General features: G+C 38.9%; 1 protein-coding gene and 1 long non-coding RNA gene across 20 annotated transcripts in view; one reads left to right on the top strand and one right to left on the bottom strand.

The window, feature by feature from the left end:
* The window catches only part of LOC149443234 (neurexin-2-like), a 2355461-nt gene that overhangs the window by 612416 nt on the left and 1725454 nt on the right, over positions 1–17591 (bottom strand). The gene's annotated exons all lie outside the window — the stretch shown is intronic.
* The window catches only part of LOC149443242 (uncharacterized), a 193626-nt gene continuing 176095 nt past the window's right edge, over positions 61–17591 (top strand). For both annotated transcript variants that reach the window (XR_016306686.1, XR_016306687.1), the window contains exons 1-2: positions 61–228; positions 2833–2978. This is a non-coding gene — a long non-coding RNA (uncharacterized LOC149443242). The remainder of the gene's footprint in view (positions 229–2832; positions 2979–17591) is intronic.

Genomic DNA, 17591 nt, shown 5'->3' with positions numbered 1-17591 from the left:
GCCAATAGCAAACGTCGATGGGAAGGACAGGCGCTCCCACTTTGCTCAGTGTTCCTGCTGCTTTGGACGGGGCCCAGGGTGAGTCACTGTGACACAGTCCACTCCAGATTCGGCCGACAGCTTCCTCCTCCCTCAGCCAGCCCAAGTCTGACAGGCTCAGCCGCTCGGTACAGACTACAGAGCACACACAGCCCTGTGGGTGGTGCCGAGCCAGACTCCGGAGCCGAGGTGTGTACTACTACTAATATGTACATTAATTGTGTAGAAACCAGAGACAGCCAGCAGCAAAGCAGTGAGTCAAGTGCCTGCTGCTTCCGAATGCCAGAGCTCAGCAGTGCACACAAGCCAGCCACCCTTATGACAACATTTGTTTAACACCAGTCACAGTCTCTGCTGCTGGGGTCAGTCCAGAAATTAACTGCATGGTGACCCTGTTCTGCTGCCGACCACACATGCTGTGGCAAGCAGCACAGCAGGAACATAATGCAGTTGATTTTTGGCAAGATGCTGGGGGGGGGGGGAGGGGGTACGTCCCTGATAGTATCTACAGTATGATACAATGTATACACAGTTCGATTGAAGAGAACTTGCTTTTCAGCAGTTACTAGGAGGAACTTCTAATTTTGCCTGTGGGATTTAGTGCCATTAAAGTGGAACTTCACTCTCTCAATCAACATGGACTATTTGTAATCTTTATGCTGCTAGCACTAGTAAATGGATAGGAAAGTATATCATATTTACTTGTTTTAAGCTTTTTTTTTTTTACATTTCCTTAGTGACTTCCTAATTTCCGTCCCTAGGCAAAGGGCAGATGGATTCCAGGAAGTAAATGTTACATGAATCATCTGTCCTTACTCAAGATGGCCACTGCTAGAAATACCAGGGGGTGTTTTTCAAAATTATTTCTCAGCGAAATAAAGCATAGAGACATGAATGGATGAGTGAGTTTGCTTTGAATAATAACAATGAATTAAAAAGCATTTTTGGTTTGTGGTGCTCAGATGCAGTGCAGTTCCACTTTAACCACTTGCCGACCAGCCACAGTACATTTACTGCATCAGGTCGGCACCGCTGAGCAAAATCACGTGTATATATAAATGTGATTTTGCATTTTGGGTAGGGGGTGCGTGTGAGGCGCGCGGCCGCCCTACCTGAGCCGCCGATAGTGGCCACAGGTGTCCGGGCAGGTGATTTGCACTGATCACTGTATTGGTGTCACTGCGGATGTCAGTGCCCCAAGTCAGTTCCCCCCCAGTGTCAGAATGTCCGCCACAGTCCCGCCATAAGTCGCTGATTGCCGCCATAAGTCACTGATCGTTGCCATTATTAGTATTAAAAAAAATAAATTATGGTATATATACCGCCATTTGTAGAGGCTATAACTTTCATGTAAACCAATTAATTTACACATATTGGGATTTTTTTTAGCAAAGACATGTCGCAGAATACATTTTGTCCTAAATTTATGACGAAATTTGATTTTAAAATTTTTCTACTGGACATGTTTTAGAGCAAAAAGTCCAAAATATTGTTTTTGTTCTCAAAATTGTTGGTCCTTTTTAAAATTAAAAAAATTAAAAATGCACAGGCGATCAAATACCACCAAAAGAAAGCTCTATTTGTGGGAAAAAAGATGTAAATTTCATTAGGGTGCAGCCTTGCATGACCGCGCAATTGGCAGCGCCATAACACAAACCTCTTCCTGAGCACTTCCTGACAAGGGCGGCACAGGTGCACAAAATCACATATATATATATATATATATATATATATATATATATATATATAAGAACACGCTGACACAATAACTCTCCATTGCTAGTATAGTGTCTGAACGGATCAATATCTGTGATCAAATCAGCACTATACCAGCGTTCACATTAGTATAGCGTCCCCAAAAAACGCAGCGTTATAGTGGATATTTGCATTCCCTGTGATAGCATTAAAAGCGATCAAAAAAAAAATGAAAGGGACAGTGTAAAAATAATTTAAAAAATCAAAATAACTAAAAAAAAAAAGCATCCTCGCCCCCCCCCCACGTGCGCATACCTGTGTGCGTGAGCGTTGACCCTGTCATGGAAATTTTGTATTTACAGGTTGAACTTTAAATGTGTCATATATGAGTGTTATTCATATGTCTCTCGTGTGGCTTAATTAAAGCTCTGAAGGCTGCAATTGGGCCATGCGCATGTACAATGTATGTATTACAGTACTCAGCTCGGTAATGGATGAGATGGCAGATCTGCGCTTATAGACCGGTGTGTATACCGCCACGGCATTCAATGCGAATGCTGCCGGCGGTAGGCCGCGGGCCTGTATCCACATATCAGCAACATAGTACCACATGGACTTCATATGTCTAGGTCCCAGGCAATGTGAACTCCGCGTGTAGGCTCATGGATATCTCTACAACCACTACCGACCTGAACTGTATCTGGATGGATGTGTTTTAATAAAGATCGTATCAGGCCCATTCAGATACAGACTGATGTTTAATCTAGGGGATGCTTGTACAGAGAATTTACATACCACTAGGAGCTAAGACAGGAAGTATGCTCTCCATAGAGAGCTCATGGGGGAAGGGGAGGAAGTCTGCTGACCTCAGAGGGCTCATGGGGGGAGGACCGGTGATAGATAAGAGGAAAGGCTACGCTCCAATCGGAATGTACATCCTGTGTATAGGCACTCCCCATGCATTGTTCTGTGGGAGGGGATTGACCTTATTCATGTGGGGGGCGTGTCTGCTTGTAAATAAAAATCGGAGGCTGGGGTTGGATCCGCCTCTATGTGAATTCCAACAGCATCCTGAGAGTGTCGTTTGATTATTCCCAGGTAACTGGAGCTCCATTTCCCCACAATTCTGAGATAGCTAAACCAGTTGGAGGGGCAGGAATCATGGAGCTAAGCTGCAGTCGTGGTAAGCGAGTTTCGCACAGCTTTATGGGGGATTGCTGCGCATCCAACTGCGAGTACTCACGGTAAGGAGAAATTCGTTAAAAGCGAATTTCCAAGACAACCCTGTACCAGTATGTAAACAGTGGTTGCACCATGCATGTGAGGTATTGCCGTGGACGTCAGATCAAGGGCAGTAATTCTAACACTAGAGCTCCTCTGTAAATCTAAAATGGTACCTTGTAAAGGCTTTTAAAACATTGCCTATGGATATTAAAAACATATGCAGTTTGTCGCCATTGCTCGGGGCATGCACAGTTTTAGATAGTTGGTATCTATTTACTCGGCATACTATCATCTTTTATATTTTACCAAATAATTGGCCAATATATTGTGTTTTTGTGCATTAAATGTAAAAAAAGTGTTTTTTGTTTTTTTTTTTAAAAATTGCATTTGAAAAATCGCTGCACGAGTACTATGTAACATAAAAAATTGCAGTACCCACCATTATATTTACTAGGGTGTTTGCTTTAAAAAATATATAAAATGTTTGAGAGTTTCAATTAATTTTCTAGTAAAAAATACAGATTTTTTTTCATATGAACAAAAAGTGTCGGAGTGAGTGATGTGTGGCATAAACTTCTAAGTCTAGGCATAAAATGCCCCCACTCCCCAAAACGACCCCTTTTTGGAAAGTAGACACTCCAAACTATTTTCTGAGAGGCATGTTGAATCAATAGAATTTATTTTTTTACAAGTTTTTGGAAAAGGACAAAAAATATTTTTTTTTTTTTACACAAAATTGTCACTTAAATGATTTATAGCTCACAGGCGCCATGGGTATATGTAGAATTACTCCCCACAATACATTCTGCTACTTCTGAGTATGGGGGTACCACATGTGAGAGACGTTTTGGCAGTCTAGCCAAGTACAGGACCCCAAAATCCAATAAGCACCTTCAGGTTTTTAAAGGGCTTTATTTCCTCATTACACTTCCTGACTACCTATCACAGTTTCAGAGGCCCTGAAATGCCAGGATAGCACCAAATCCCCCCAAATGTCACCTTTTTGGACAGTAGACTCCCCAAGGAATTTGATAAGAAGGATGGTGAGTATTTTGCAGATCTCGTTTGTTGCCACAAGTTCTTGGAAAATGAACAAAGAAAACAAAAACATATTTTTTTTCATTTTTTATATTTCAAAACCTTGTGAGAAAAACTATTAGATATGCAAAATACTCGCCATGCCACTTTTTAAATTCCTTAGGGTGTCTACTTTCCAAAAAGGGGTCATTTGGGGTTGGTGCTATCCTGGCATTTCAGGGCCTCCAAAACTGTGATAGGTAGTGAGGAAGTGAAATGAGGAAGTTACGCATCTTCACACTTTCAAAGTGGTTATTGGATTTCAGGCTCCTGTATGTGGCTAGGCTAGAAGTAGCAGAATGTATACAGTGGGACAAAAAAGTATTTAGTCAGCCACAGGGTGGATTTGATTTAAATCAAACTGATTTAAATCACGATTTAAATCACTAGTCAGTAAGGCTTGATTTAAATCATAGTTTTCTACATAGACTAATTCTTGCTGGTATAACTTTAACCACTTGAGCGCCTGAGGATTTACCCCCCTTAATGACCAGGCCTCTTTTTGCTACTCGGCGCTGCACTAATTCAACTGATAATTTCGCGGTCATGCAATGCTGTACCCAAACGAAATTTACGTCCTTTTTTTCACACAAATAGAGCTTTCTTTCGGTGTAATTTGATCATCTGTGCGCTTTTTATTTTTCAGGCTATAAACAAAAAAAGACCAAAAATTTTGAAGAAAAACAATATTTTTTACTTTTCAGCTATAAAAATATATAGTAAATTCAAAGTTGGTTATAAATTTAGGCCAAAATGTATTCTGCTACATGTTTTTGGTAAAAAAAATCCCAATAAGTGTATATTGATTGCTTTGTGTGGAAGTTATAGCGTCTAAAAACTATGGTATAAATACTGCAATTTACGCCATTTTTCTGCTATACAGCGCTGCACTAGTTTAACGGATGATGCGTGGTCATGCAATACGGTACATAAATGAAATTTACATCCTTTTTTTCCCCACAAATTGAGCTTTCTTTCGGTGGTATTTGATCGCCTGTGCGGTTTTTATTTTTTGCGCTATAAAAAAAAAGGCTAACAATTTTGAGGAAAAAAAACAATATTTTGGACTTTTTGCTATAAAACATGTCCAGTAAAAAAAAATGCAAAAATCAAATTTAGTCATAAATTTCTGCCAAAATGCATTCTGCGACATGTCTTTGGTAAAAAAAAAACCCAATACGTGTAAATTAATTGGTTTACGTGAAAGTTATAGCGTTTACAAATGGCGGGAAAGATACTGGGATTTTTAATTTTTTTTTATACTAATAATGGCGGCGATCAGCGACATATGGCGGCGATCAGGGACTTATGGCGGCAATCAGCGACTTATGGCGGGACTGTGGCGGACAATACAGTGATCAGTGAAAAAAACCCCACTGATACTGTACTAATGTCACTGGGGAGGAAGGGGTTAACATATTTAGAGTTTACTGTGTAAGGGGATCGTTTTACTAGGGGGCGAGGGTGTGTGCTGGACGGGGGGAGGGAGGGGGGAGCTGATCGAGGGAGAGAAATTCTTCTCTCTCTCTTCAGCTTGTCGGGGAACTGTCACAGAGCAGGGCTGTGTGTAAACAATGCAGCTCTGCTCTGTTTCAGTGATAACAGCTCATCGCGGGAAAACGGCCGGTAAAAACCGGCCGTGACCCGGCGGCTGACACCCGCTGCGGACACCCGCGGGACAGGCAGGGCGGGCGCGCGCCTCACACACGCCCCCTACCTGTTTTGCAGAGGTTCGTTTTAAAACATCGTTTTGCCTACGAGCGCCGCCCTGCCGCCGTTTATAGGCGGTGGCTGGGCGGCAAGTGGTTAATATGCAAGTAGATGAAGATATTTAGAATAACAACTTTTCATATTAGTTTTTTTATCCCCAGTTTAATAGGTTAATCATTCATATTTGGACAACTTTTCTGTTGTACTTCGGAAGGAGAAAAATATATAAAAATAATCATTACCTTAATAATAATTTAAATAGATTTATTCAACTGAAACAATAACATTACAGCATATGTTATTTGCTTAAACAAACATCTATGTTTGTTAACTAATTTGGCTAAACAAAATATATATATTTTAAGAAACTTAGACTGTCAGCCCCTTCCGCCTCACACTTAGTTTCACTTTCTTCTTGTGCAGATCTATTCCACTCCAAACAATCAGAAAAATATTGTTTCTATTCTATTCACTGAACTTCTTGAAACTTAGCACTGAAGGGGTCGATTCTGTATTCATAGGTTTGTAGAAGTTAGGATTAAGGTCTTTTTCTTAACTCTGTTCATGTTATAACATTTTTGCTGTGAAGAAGAGGCATGTGATCTCCGCTGAGTCAAATTCAGTTTTGAGAACTGCAAAAGTAAACCAAGCATCTGTGATAATATCTTGTAGGCAGAGAAACTGCCCAATAATCTTACAAAAACCTCTGGAAGAGGTGAATGGCTTAATGGAATTTATTTACCCAAAAAATTAAACATATACAGCCTTATTCTATATAATTAAAAAACTAATCTTTATTTCATGATGGAATAACCTTTGGATGGTAATATATTTTCCTCAAAAAGCATTTTATTTAAAAAAATCGATTTAAATAAAAAAAATCAGATTATTTTTTTTTTGACTTGTTTAAAAAAATCATTGATTTTTATCCACCCTGGTCAGCCACCAATTGTGCATGTTTTCCCACTTAAAAAGATGAGAGAGGCCTCTAATTGGCATCATAGGTAGACCTCAACTATGAGAGACAAAATGAGAAAAAAAATCCAGACAATCACATTGGCTGATTTGGAAAGAATTTATTTGCAAATTATGGTGGAAAATAAGTATTTGGTCAATATCAAAAGTTCATCTCAATACTTTGTTATATATCCTTTGTTGGCAATGACAAAGATCAAACGTTTCCTGTAAGTCTTCACAAGGTTGGCACACACTGTTGATCACGGTACATGGCCCCATTCATTCTGTCCTGTACATGGATCAGTCGTCCTGGTCCCCTTGTGGAGAAACAGCCCCAAAGCATGATGTTGCCACCCCCATGCTTCACAGTAGGTATGGTGTTCTTTGGATGCAACTCGGCATTCACTCTCCTCCAAACACGACGAGTTGTTTTTCTACCAAACAGTTCTATTTTGGTTTCATCTGACCATATGACATTCTCCCAGTCCTCTTCTGGATCATCCAAATGCTCTCTAGCAAACTTCAGACGGGCCCGCACATGTACTGGCTTAAGCAGGGGGACACGTCTGGCACTGCAGGATCTGAGTCCCTGGTGGCGTAGTGTGTTACTGATGGTAGCCTTTGTTACGTTGGTCCCAGCTCTCTGCAGGTCATTCACTAAGTCCCCCTGTGTGGTCCTGGAATTTTTGCTCACCGTTCTTGTGATCATTTTGACCCCACAGGGTGAGATCTTGCGTGCAGCCCCAGATCGAGTGAGATTATCAGTGGTCTTGTATGTCTTCCATTTTCTAATTATTGCTCCCACAGTTTGATTTGTTCACACCAAGCTGCTTGCCTATTGCAGATTCAGTCTTCCCAGCCTAGTGCAGGTCTACAATTTTGTTTCTGGTGTCCTTCGACAGCTCTTTGGTCTTCACCATAGTGGAGTTTGGAGTGTGACTGTTTGAGGTTGTGGACAGGTGTCTTTTATACTGATAACAAGTTCAAACAGGTGCCATTGATACAGGTAATGAGTGCAGGACAGAGGAGCCTCTTAAAGAAGAAGGTACAGGTCTGTGAGAGCCAGAAATCTTGCTTGTTTGTAGGTGACCAAATACTTATTTTCCACCATAATTTGCAAATAAATTCTCTCCAAATCAGCCAATGTGATTGTCTGGATTTTTTTTCTAATTTTGTCTCTCATAGTTGAGGTCTACCTATTATGCCAATTACAGGCCTCTCTCATCTTTTTAAGTGGGAGAACTTGCACAATTGGTGGCTGACTAAATACATTTTTGCCTCACTGTATACCCATGGCTTGTGTGAGAAATATATCATTTAAATGACATGTAAGAAAAAAATGTTTTTTTCATTTTCCAGAAACTTGTGGAAAAAAACAAATCTTCCATGGACTCAATATGCCTCTCAGCAGATAACTTAGGGTGTCTAATTTCCGAAAAAGGGGTCATTTGGGGGTGTTTGTACTATCCTGGTATTTTAGCATCTCAAGAAATGTGATGGGCAGTCAGAAAGTAAAAGCTGTGTAAATTCCATTATCCATTAAATTCCATAGTTTGTAGATAACTTTCACACAAAGCAATCAATATACACTTAATGGGATTTTTTTTAACCAAAAACATGTAGCAGAATACATTTTGGCCTAAATTTATTACAAAATTTTAGGTTTTTTTGGATATTTTTTATGACAGAAAAGAGAAAATAATTGTGTTTTTTTTTAAGTTTTTTCCAAAATTTTTGTTTACCCAGAAATAAAAAGTGCACAGGTGATCAAATGCCACCAAAAGAAAGCTCTATTTGTGTGGAAAAAAGGACATAAATGTATGTACTGTATTGCATGACCGCGCAATTGTCAGCTGTACGCGCTGTATAGCAAAAAAATTGCATAAATTGCAGTATCTATACCATAGTTTGCAGACACTATAACTTTCACACAAAGCAATCAATATACGCTTATTTGGATTTTTTTTGTTACCAAAAACATGTAGCAGAATACATTTTTGCCTAAATATATAACTGAGTTTACTATATATTTTTTATAGCCGAAAGTAAAAAATATTGTTTTTCTTCAAAATTTTCGGTCTTTTTTTGTTTATAGCGCGAAAAATAAAGAGCGCACGAGTGATCAAATACCATTGAAAGAAAGCTCTATTTGTGTGAAAAAAAGGATGTAAATTTAGTTTGGGTACAGCATTGCATGACCGCGCAATTATCAGTTGAATTAGTGCAGCGCTGAGTAGCAAAAAGAGAGGGTAAATCCTATGGAGGGCGAGTGGTTAACACAGTTCTGCCCACAAAGACATTGTTGATCATAACAATAAACACAAACACTGGCTATTTTGTTGCACAGTTCTGTTTTTCCTCCTTAGGACCGAGCTGCCCCAGTCTCAGCCTCCTTGGTGAACTGGTTATTTCAGTCACCAAACTGTACCTATTTTCTACTCAAATACTGACACATGCTTTGTCCCCTCATAGTCTCCAATTCTCTCAGATGTCAGTCTACCTCAGTCGCATGTCTGTATGCCAGACAGACCTGGATGAACACGCTCCACACGTCAGGCTACAAGCTACAAAGCATAATTTTTGGGAACTACTCTGAGTATCGCATTCTGTCCATGATGTAACCACTTTTTTGTGAATCTCTTTTCACAACCTCTTTTTGTATGCATGTTTTTTGGTTACTGGGCAGAAACCATATATTGGGTGATACAGTATATTTATGAACCTCTACCCTCTCTTATTCTTTGTGCTTATATTTGGGTTCTTATGGACCTATTCCTATAGAGGTTCGACAATAAGATTGGTTACCCATCACCGCAGCTTTGAGTTTATTATCTATAATATCTGGCGCACACTGAGAGGAAGGATTTACTCATGGCATTTATACCTGGAGAGGACATTGAACTGGAAATGCACAGAGCCTTTGCATCAGAGAATTCTGATATAACAACTGAAGATGAAGAGATTAAGATAAAATTTAGGGAACATAAAAAGCTATTTATTAAACGTCTCAATAGAAAATGGGATGTTTGCTTCTTAGAGGCTTACATTAAACAGAATATTATTCCACGTGGATTGAGAAGTAAAGTGGTTCCAGCAGAACATCATGAAAGATTTCTAGTTAAATGAAAGGCTTTATGCATTGAACAGGGAGTCAGTGGTATGAAACTAATTGTTGAGGAAGAAAAATTGCAATTGGAAGAATTGGATCTAGCTATCAAAAAAAGTGTGGAAGGATTAGATCCCTATAAAAATCAGGATTGCTTTGAAAAACAAAATGAACAACTTAAGAAGGAAGTAGAAAGGGTTAAAAAAAATCTTAGAACTACTAAACAAACTAAGTTTAGGTGGGATCTTAAAGACTGGGAAACAGGAGAGATATTTGCTCTCACCATAAAGAGGTAGAAGTCGATCTAAACGAAGATTTTTTTCGTTCACATTCTAGATCAATGGGAGAAACTATGTCTAGTGAAAGTGACTCAGAAAGTTTAGGTAAATCAGTATCTTTTTTAGATCAACAGGATGGGGAGTTTCCCCGGATCAATCAATCCCAAATAGGAAGAAAATAGGAGGAACAAAAAGAAAGCAGAGGAATCCTTAAAAAACAAACAGGAGGACAAGAGCAGAACAAGGAGTCAGAAAAGGTAGTTGATAATAATACTCATGACAAAAAAGTAATTAATTTGGCAGATTTTTCCCTCAGAGATGAACATGTTACTTTGTTGAATAAAAGGTATGTCCTTTTCACCGGTGACCCCCATGGATGAATTTGAAGTATTTAAAGATGTTAATTTATTCTTAAGAAAAGTATTCTTGAGATTGGTACATAGTAACCCTGGAACTTTGGAGGATTTGGGTTCGGATTCATCCATTGAGGATCGCAAAGTTTTGGAGATGCTGATATCCCTCATGGAGGAAAGTGATGACCACAATGAGGATGAATTAGAGGAGGATAATTATCATGATGTGGTTAGAAGAGTCAATTTAAGTATCAGATTGACTAAAATGCCTAAAATACGTTCTAACATGAGGATAGCAGCATTCTTTGACTTAGTAGCGACTGATCTTAAGAATCTAATCTGATCTAAAGAGTGGAAAATGCCAATAGGTGACAATCTTACTAAAAAAGAGAGAAGAGCCCTTAGAGAATTAAAAGAGGCAAAATATATTATAATCAAAAGAAGTGATAAGGGTGGGAATGTAGTTATTTTAAATGAACAGAATTATGTAAAAGAGGTGAAGCGCCTATTAGGTGACCCATATACATACTGTAAATTAACTGCTAACCCCTTTCCTATTGTGGTTAAAAAACTAAATTCTATTTTGATGTTGGGCAAAGAGGCTGGCCTTCTCACTAAAAAGGAGTTTGAGTATTTGAGGATAGAAGAGTTTAATTATCCTACCTTTTATATTATTCCTAAAATACATAAGGATTTGAAAAATCCCCCAGGAAGGTCCATCGTCTCTGCTATACAGGGCCCCCTTGAGAAAACGGGAAAATATGTTGACCTGTTTCTCAAGGATATGGTTCCTAATCTATCTTCCTATGTTAGAGATACTAAAGATGTATTAGCAAAAATTGAAAATCTGAAGATAGATGAGAATTCCATTTTAGTTGGGATAGATGTTGAGTTATTATATACATCTATTCCACATGAATGTGGACTAAGATCGGCTTCATTTTTCCTCGACAAATCGTATCTCAATATGGGGGGACAAAATGAGTTTATAAGTGAGCTACTGGTATTTGCTTTGCAACACAATTTTTTTCAATTCAACAATATCTTTTACCAACATATTAGAGGCACGAGCATGGGGGCACCATGGGCCCCGGCCTATGCCTGTCTGCACTTGGCTTTCTGGGAGGAGCAAGTTGTCTATAGATCACCAATGTTTCTTGCACATGTTCAGATTTGGTTGAGATACATTGATGATGTTTTCCTCATGTGGAGGGGATCATTGGAGGAATTAAAACTTTTTCTGGAGGAGTTAAATCAAAACTCCTTCAATATCAGACTCACGTATGTCTTCGATGAAAGGTGTATTTCCTTCCTTGACCTTGAACTTAGACTTGAAGGTGACAGGCTCCTCACAAAAACGTTCAGAAAACCAACTGCAGCCAACACCCTATTAGAGGCCAGGAGCTATCATCCACGTTCATTGATCACTGGGATTCCAGTTAGACAGTTTCTGAGGTTTCGAAGAAATTGTTCAAATATTAATGACTTTAAGATAGAGGCACAGGACCTTTATAAAAGGTTTAGGGAACAGGGATATTCTCACACTCAGATTAGAAAAGCTAGAAAATGGGCATATCAGACTGACCGAAAGACTTTATTGTCCACGAAAAAGGAAAAGAAAGCGAAACAAGTTATACAACCAGTTAGGATGATAACCCAGTTTGGAGCACAATGGGGGGAGGTTAAACCGATATTAGAAAAACATTGGAAGATCCTTACACAGTGCCCTAATCTTGGTAAAATTGTAGGTGAACGTCCTTTAATGGTAGCCAGAAGAGCACCAAATTTGGGCGACCTACTTATCCACTCTATCAGCCATTAAAACAACCAACATGGCTGAAGTCATGTACAAAAGGGATGTATAGATGTAGAAAGTGTCAAATCTGTAAATTTGTGGATCGCACAGACATTTTTTCTGATTCTAATAATAGAGCTCACTTTAAAATTCAAAGCCTTATAAATTGTTCCACAGCCAGAGTACTCTATATGTTGACCTGTCCATGTAAAAAAATGTATATTGGTAAGACTAAAAAGGCAGCTTAAGGTACGAATAGGTGGACACTTTAGAGATATTACACCGTGTTCCAAATTATTATGCAAATTCTATTTAAGTGTCACAAAGATTAAATATTTTGTTTTTCAGTTTAACTCATGGATGGCATTGTGTGTCAGGGCTCTTTTGATCACTGAAAACAATCTCAGACACCTGTGATAATTAGATTGGCAGGTGAGCCCAATTTAAGGAAAAACTACTAAAGGACAGTGTACCACATTATTAAGCAGAGCACCATTTTCAAGCAATATGGGGAAGAAAAAGGAACTCTCTGCTGCCAAAAAGAGTGAAATAGTTCAATTCCTTGGACGAGGTATGAAAACATTAGATATTCACGAAAACTTTAGCGTGATCATCGCACTATTAAGAGATTTGTGGCTGATTCAGAGCACAGACGGGTTTGTGCAGATAAAAGCACATTGAGGAAGATTTCTGCCAGATCCATGCATTGGATCAAGAGAGCAACTGCTAAAATACCATTACATAGCAGCAAACAGATATATGAAGCTGTTGGTGCCTCTGGAGTCCCACGGACAGCAAGGTGTAGAGTCCTCCAGAGTCTTGCAACTGTGCATAAACCTTCTATTCGGCCACCAATAACCAATGCTCACAAGCAGAAATGGCTGCATTGGGCAGAAAAATACATGAAGACTAATTTTCAAACAGTCCTGTTCACTGATGAGTGCCGTGCAACCCTGGATGGTCCAGATGGATAGAGTAGTGGATGGTTGGTGGACGGCCACCCTGTTCCAACAATGCTGCGACGTCAGCAAGGCAGTGGTGGAGTCATGTTTTGGGCCGGAATCATGGGAACAGAGCTGGTCAGCCCCTTTAGGGGCCACAAAGGTGTAAAGATGACCTCTGCAAAGTATGTGGAGTTTATGACTGACCACTTTCTTCCCTGGTACAGAAGGAAGAACTATGCTTTCCGTAATAAAATCATCTTCATGCATGACAATGCACCATCTCATGCTGCAAATAATACCTCTGCATCAATGGCTGTTATGGGGATAAAAGGAGAGAGAGTCATGGTGTGGCCTCCATCCTCCCCTGACTTCAATCCTATTGAGAACCTTTGGAGCATCCTGAAGCAAAAGATCCATGAGGGTGGGAGGCAGTTTACATCCAATCAGCAGCTCTGGGAGGCTATTCTGACATCTTGCAAACAAATTCAAGCAGAAACTGTCCAAAAACTCACAAGTTCAATGGATGCAAGACTTGTGAAGCTGCTATCAAATAAGGGGTCCTATGTTAAAATGTTACGTGACCTGTTAAAATGTTTAAAAAGTTAAAATGTTGTTAAACGTTTGATTGAAATAGCTTTTGATTTCAGTAAATATGCTGCAAACACAACAAATAACAAATTTTTAAGTCCTTTACAACCTATAAAGTCTTTTGAAACTTACTGTGCGTAATAATTTGGAACAGTGCATTGTAAGTGTTTTATGTTTAAAAAAAATACTGTTATCATTAGGAGGTTTGTTCAATAAAATTTTAATTGTACTCTTAATAGTTGATAACATGAGAATTATGCTGACTGTTATTTACATCAATTACACTGTTCAACAAATTTTTATTTTTTGCCAGTTTTGGAAACAAAAGGATCCATTTCTTAATGAATTTCACATTCTGAGTTCAAATATAACAATGAAATTTGTCAATTGGCTCTAGTTTTTCTGTAAACGGAAAGTTTTCTACTATAGGCGTAATGACTACATAATGCACAATAATTATATAGATAGATGTCTTTCCACAAATATAAAGCAAGTGATATTGACTACATAACAAAGCCTAAATGGCATAATATATTGCATAGGATTACCAAGAAAATTTATAGCCATAAGCTAAGTTGAATCATTTTAATACTTAGGATTCTCACTAGTTTTGTCTTCAGTTTGTGTCGGTTTTGCTTCTCTTGGCTTTTCTCTTGTATTCGAGGAAAGGGCTATCTCTTACAACTGCACGTGACTACACGCTTCAGGTTCTTCCTCACTTGACTCAACCACGAAGGATTCTGGTGCTTTAGGAATTGGTAGCCCCTCTCCATGAGGAACTGGACGTATTGCCGATGGAATATTTGGATAGTGCACAGATAACTTTTTCTTCTTATTTAGCCCTTTTACAATTGGAGGCACCATACAAAAGTAACAATTACTAACATGATCTGTTGGCTCTCTCCAAATCATTGGCACAGCGAAAGGCATAGATGTCTTTTTTTCCATTCAACCATTGCTCCAGTGCCGTCCCACAAGAATTGCAGCATATATGTGGTGCCCAGCTCTTGTCCTGGTCTCCTATCTTGCAGCCAAAATACAAGTTGTAGGCTTTCTTAATCATTCCTGTTATCCTCCTTTTTTGTGAGATAAAAGTTATTTCACCGCAGATATAGCAGAAATTATCTGCTTTATTCACACATGTTCGAGGCATTACTGAGTAGCCTATATAAGCATAAAACGAAATGTAAAGACGCTGTCGAACTACAATCAGCTACAGATACTGCAGCTTTTATGCAGTGAAGTGATGCAATTAAAGGCTAATATTGCATCATCTCAGTATACATGCAATTTTCTATTGGTCACCAGTATCAATTGCGCAATATGCAGCTGAAGTTGCATCATAATTTTGAATGGCTTACGTCATTAGATGGGTAAATATATCATGGAAACTAGAGCCAATCAACATTTTTTAGGGTCATTTTCGTTTTCAGCACCCCAAAATTATGTAAGATTAGCTAATTTTATGCCCAAAACTTTTTACCTGTTGAACAGTGTTATTTAGGTAAATGAGAAAAATATAATTTGCATAATAATTTGGAACACGGTGTAGATCCAATGACCCCGAAAGCAATTTAGCTCAGCATTATACTAAATGCCATGGAGGAAAATTAGAGGGTACAAAAGTGAAAGGTATCTATGCACTAAATTTCCCACAGAGGAGAGGTGACTTTGATAGAAAACTATTAAAACGTGAGAAATATTGGATTTATAAACTTGATACTTTATTTCCAAAAAGGTTAAATATTGAGTGTGATCTCCAAGTATTGTTAGAAAAATAGCTAATTGTGTAGAATTATAAACTAGCAGCGCCACCTTGTGGGAAGTTTAGTGGCAAACATTTGATCCCTCTTAATGACACAAGAAAGTAGGAAATGTTTCCTCCCTCTCGGTGTGCTCAGGTGTCTACTCTTTTAACTGAGTTATATGACCAGCTGTCTTGCTAAGTAATTAGCTCTTTTTCCCATTGAGAATGATTGCCAGCAACTGATTTGCATATATGGGTGGTATTGATCCCAGTATAAATAGGAAGTTGAAAGACAGACATCTCATTGGTCCTGACAAAGCCGATGAGATACGCTAATCGGCGAAATGCGTTGACGTCATAAGTCAGATACGTCACTTCCGGTCACACGCATTGGCGCCATACTCGCTGACCAGCAGGGAAGTGGCACCAAGTAGAGAACGGAGCCCGCCAGTTACAGTCCTGATGGTGGCGGCTGTCCCCGGGACTATGCCTGGAAACTTCCAGAAAGTATCACCTATGGCTCGGGTGGTGAAAGAACTGTCACACAGCTAGATTAAAAGGCGTTTACTCGCCACTCTATACATACATCAGCAAGAATACATATTGATTGACTGTCCATTTGTCATCAATTTATTGCAGGATGGGGACAATATGATTCACTATCCAGGTGCAAGGCACCATTTATACATTACTAGAGATGGAGGACCCAGCAGGTTTCATATTATCATCTATATTAAGGTGGTCTATAGCCCGCACGTTGTGGTGAAGAAACCCCTTGAAGCAGGGCCCTGCCATCTTTATCATCTTTATAATAAGGATACCAACAGTGATTCTTTTATGACTGACTCTGCATCTATAAATATGGGCATGTCCACTGTGAATTTGTACATGTTCACCACTCACTCATGCCCTGAATAGGGGCTGTATTACAATCATCCTGTCATTACAGGAGCATCTGTATCCCCACATATATTTTCATTTTTTCACCCACATTGCCTTGATTGTGTTATGGGTAGTCTTATTAACCATTTGACGCCCGGCCAATAGCCGTATGGCGTCCGGTAAAATGCACTAGCTTTCCGGGAGGCCGCCATTTGGCGTACTCCCGCACATACGCAGTTCGCGCGCTTGCAGCGGCGCGATCTGTCACCGGCCGTGTACCTCAGACACGGCCGATGACAGATCTGAGTATCGGCCCCATTACCGGTACCATGTGATCTGCTGTGACCAATCAAAGCAGGTCACGTGACAGTTGTATACAATGGATGGCTTCATTCATGCCATCCGTTGTATTCTAGTATCTAGCTGTGAATGGTCACAGCTAATCACATGCACATGTCATGTGATTAGCTGTGGCCAAATCACAGCTAAGCAGAAAAAAAAAAAAAAAAAAACCCCGAATGAATCGATGTCATTCAGGTAAATGCTTGCTGTCATTCAGGTAAGTAATTCTTTGCTATAAGCAAATTGTGTAAAAAAAAAAAAATATATATATTACTATGGTAACATTGTACTACTTTGGACATAGTGAAATATGAAAAAAAAAATCTTAAAAAAAAGAAAAAAGAATGTAATAAAAAATTTAAAAAAATTTTTTTTTTTTTTTCATGCTGTCACCAGTCAGTGTCCCTGATCACCACCATGCCAGTTATATGATGACACTGTACTGCACTGGTGACAGTATGTTAAAAAAAAATAGTGAAAATAATTGTTTTTATTTTTTCATTTTCCAAAAAATTATGACAAAAAAAATACAACTTCAAAAAACTCGCCATGCCTCTTATGAAGTACGTTGGACTGTCTACTCTGCAAAAAGGGGTCATTTGGGGGATATCTGTACTATTCTGACATTCTTGGACCTCAAGAATATAGATTGGCTCTCAGTACTTCAGGATTGATCAATATTCAGATCTATCCCATAATTTTTGAACTCTATAACTTTCCTACAAACTAAAAAATACATCCTAATTTGGGTTATTTTCACCAAAGACATGTAGTAGAATACATCTCAGCCTAAATTTATGAAGAACAATTATTTATTTGCAAACTTTTATAACAGAAACAAAGAAAAACGTGGG

Source organism: Staurois parvus, unplaced genomic scaffold (assembly GCF_062004578.1).
Source record: "Staurois parvus isolate SC_StPar_1 unplaced genomic scaffold, SC_StPar_1.0 ptg000866l, whole genome shotgun sequence".
NCBI lineage: Eukaryota > Metazoa > Chordata > Amphibia > Anura > Ranidae > Staurois > Staurois parvus.
Note: the sequence above shows the minus strand (reverse complement) of the source record. Positions and strands in the feature narration are given on the sequence as shown.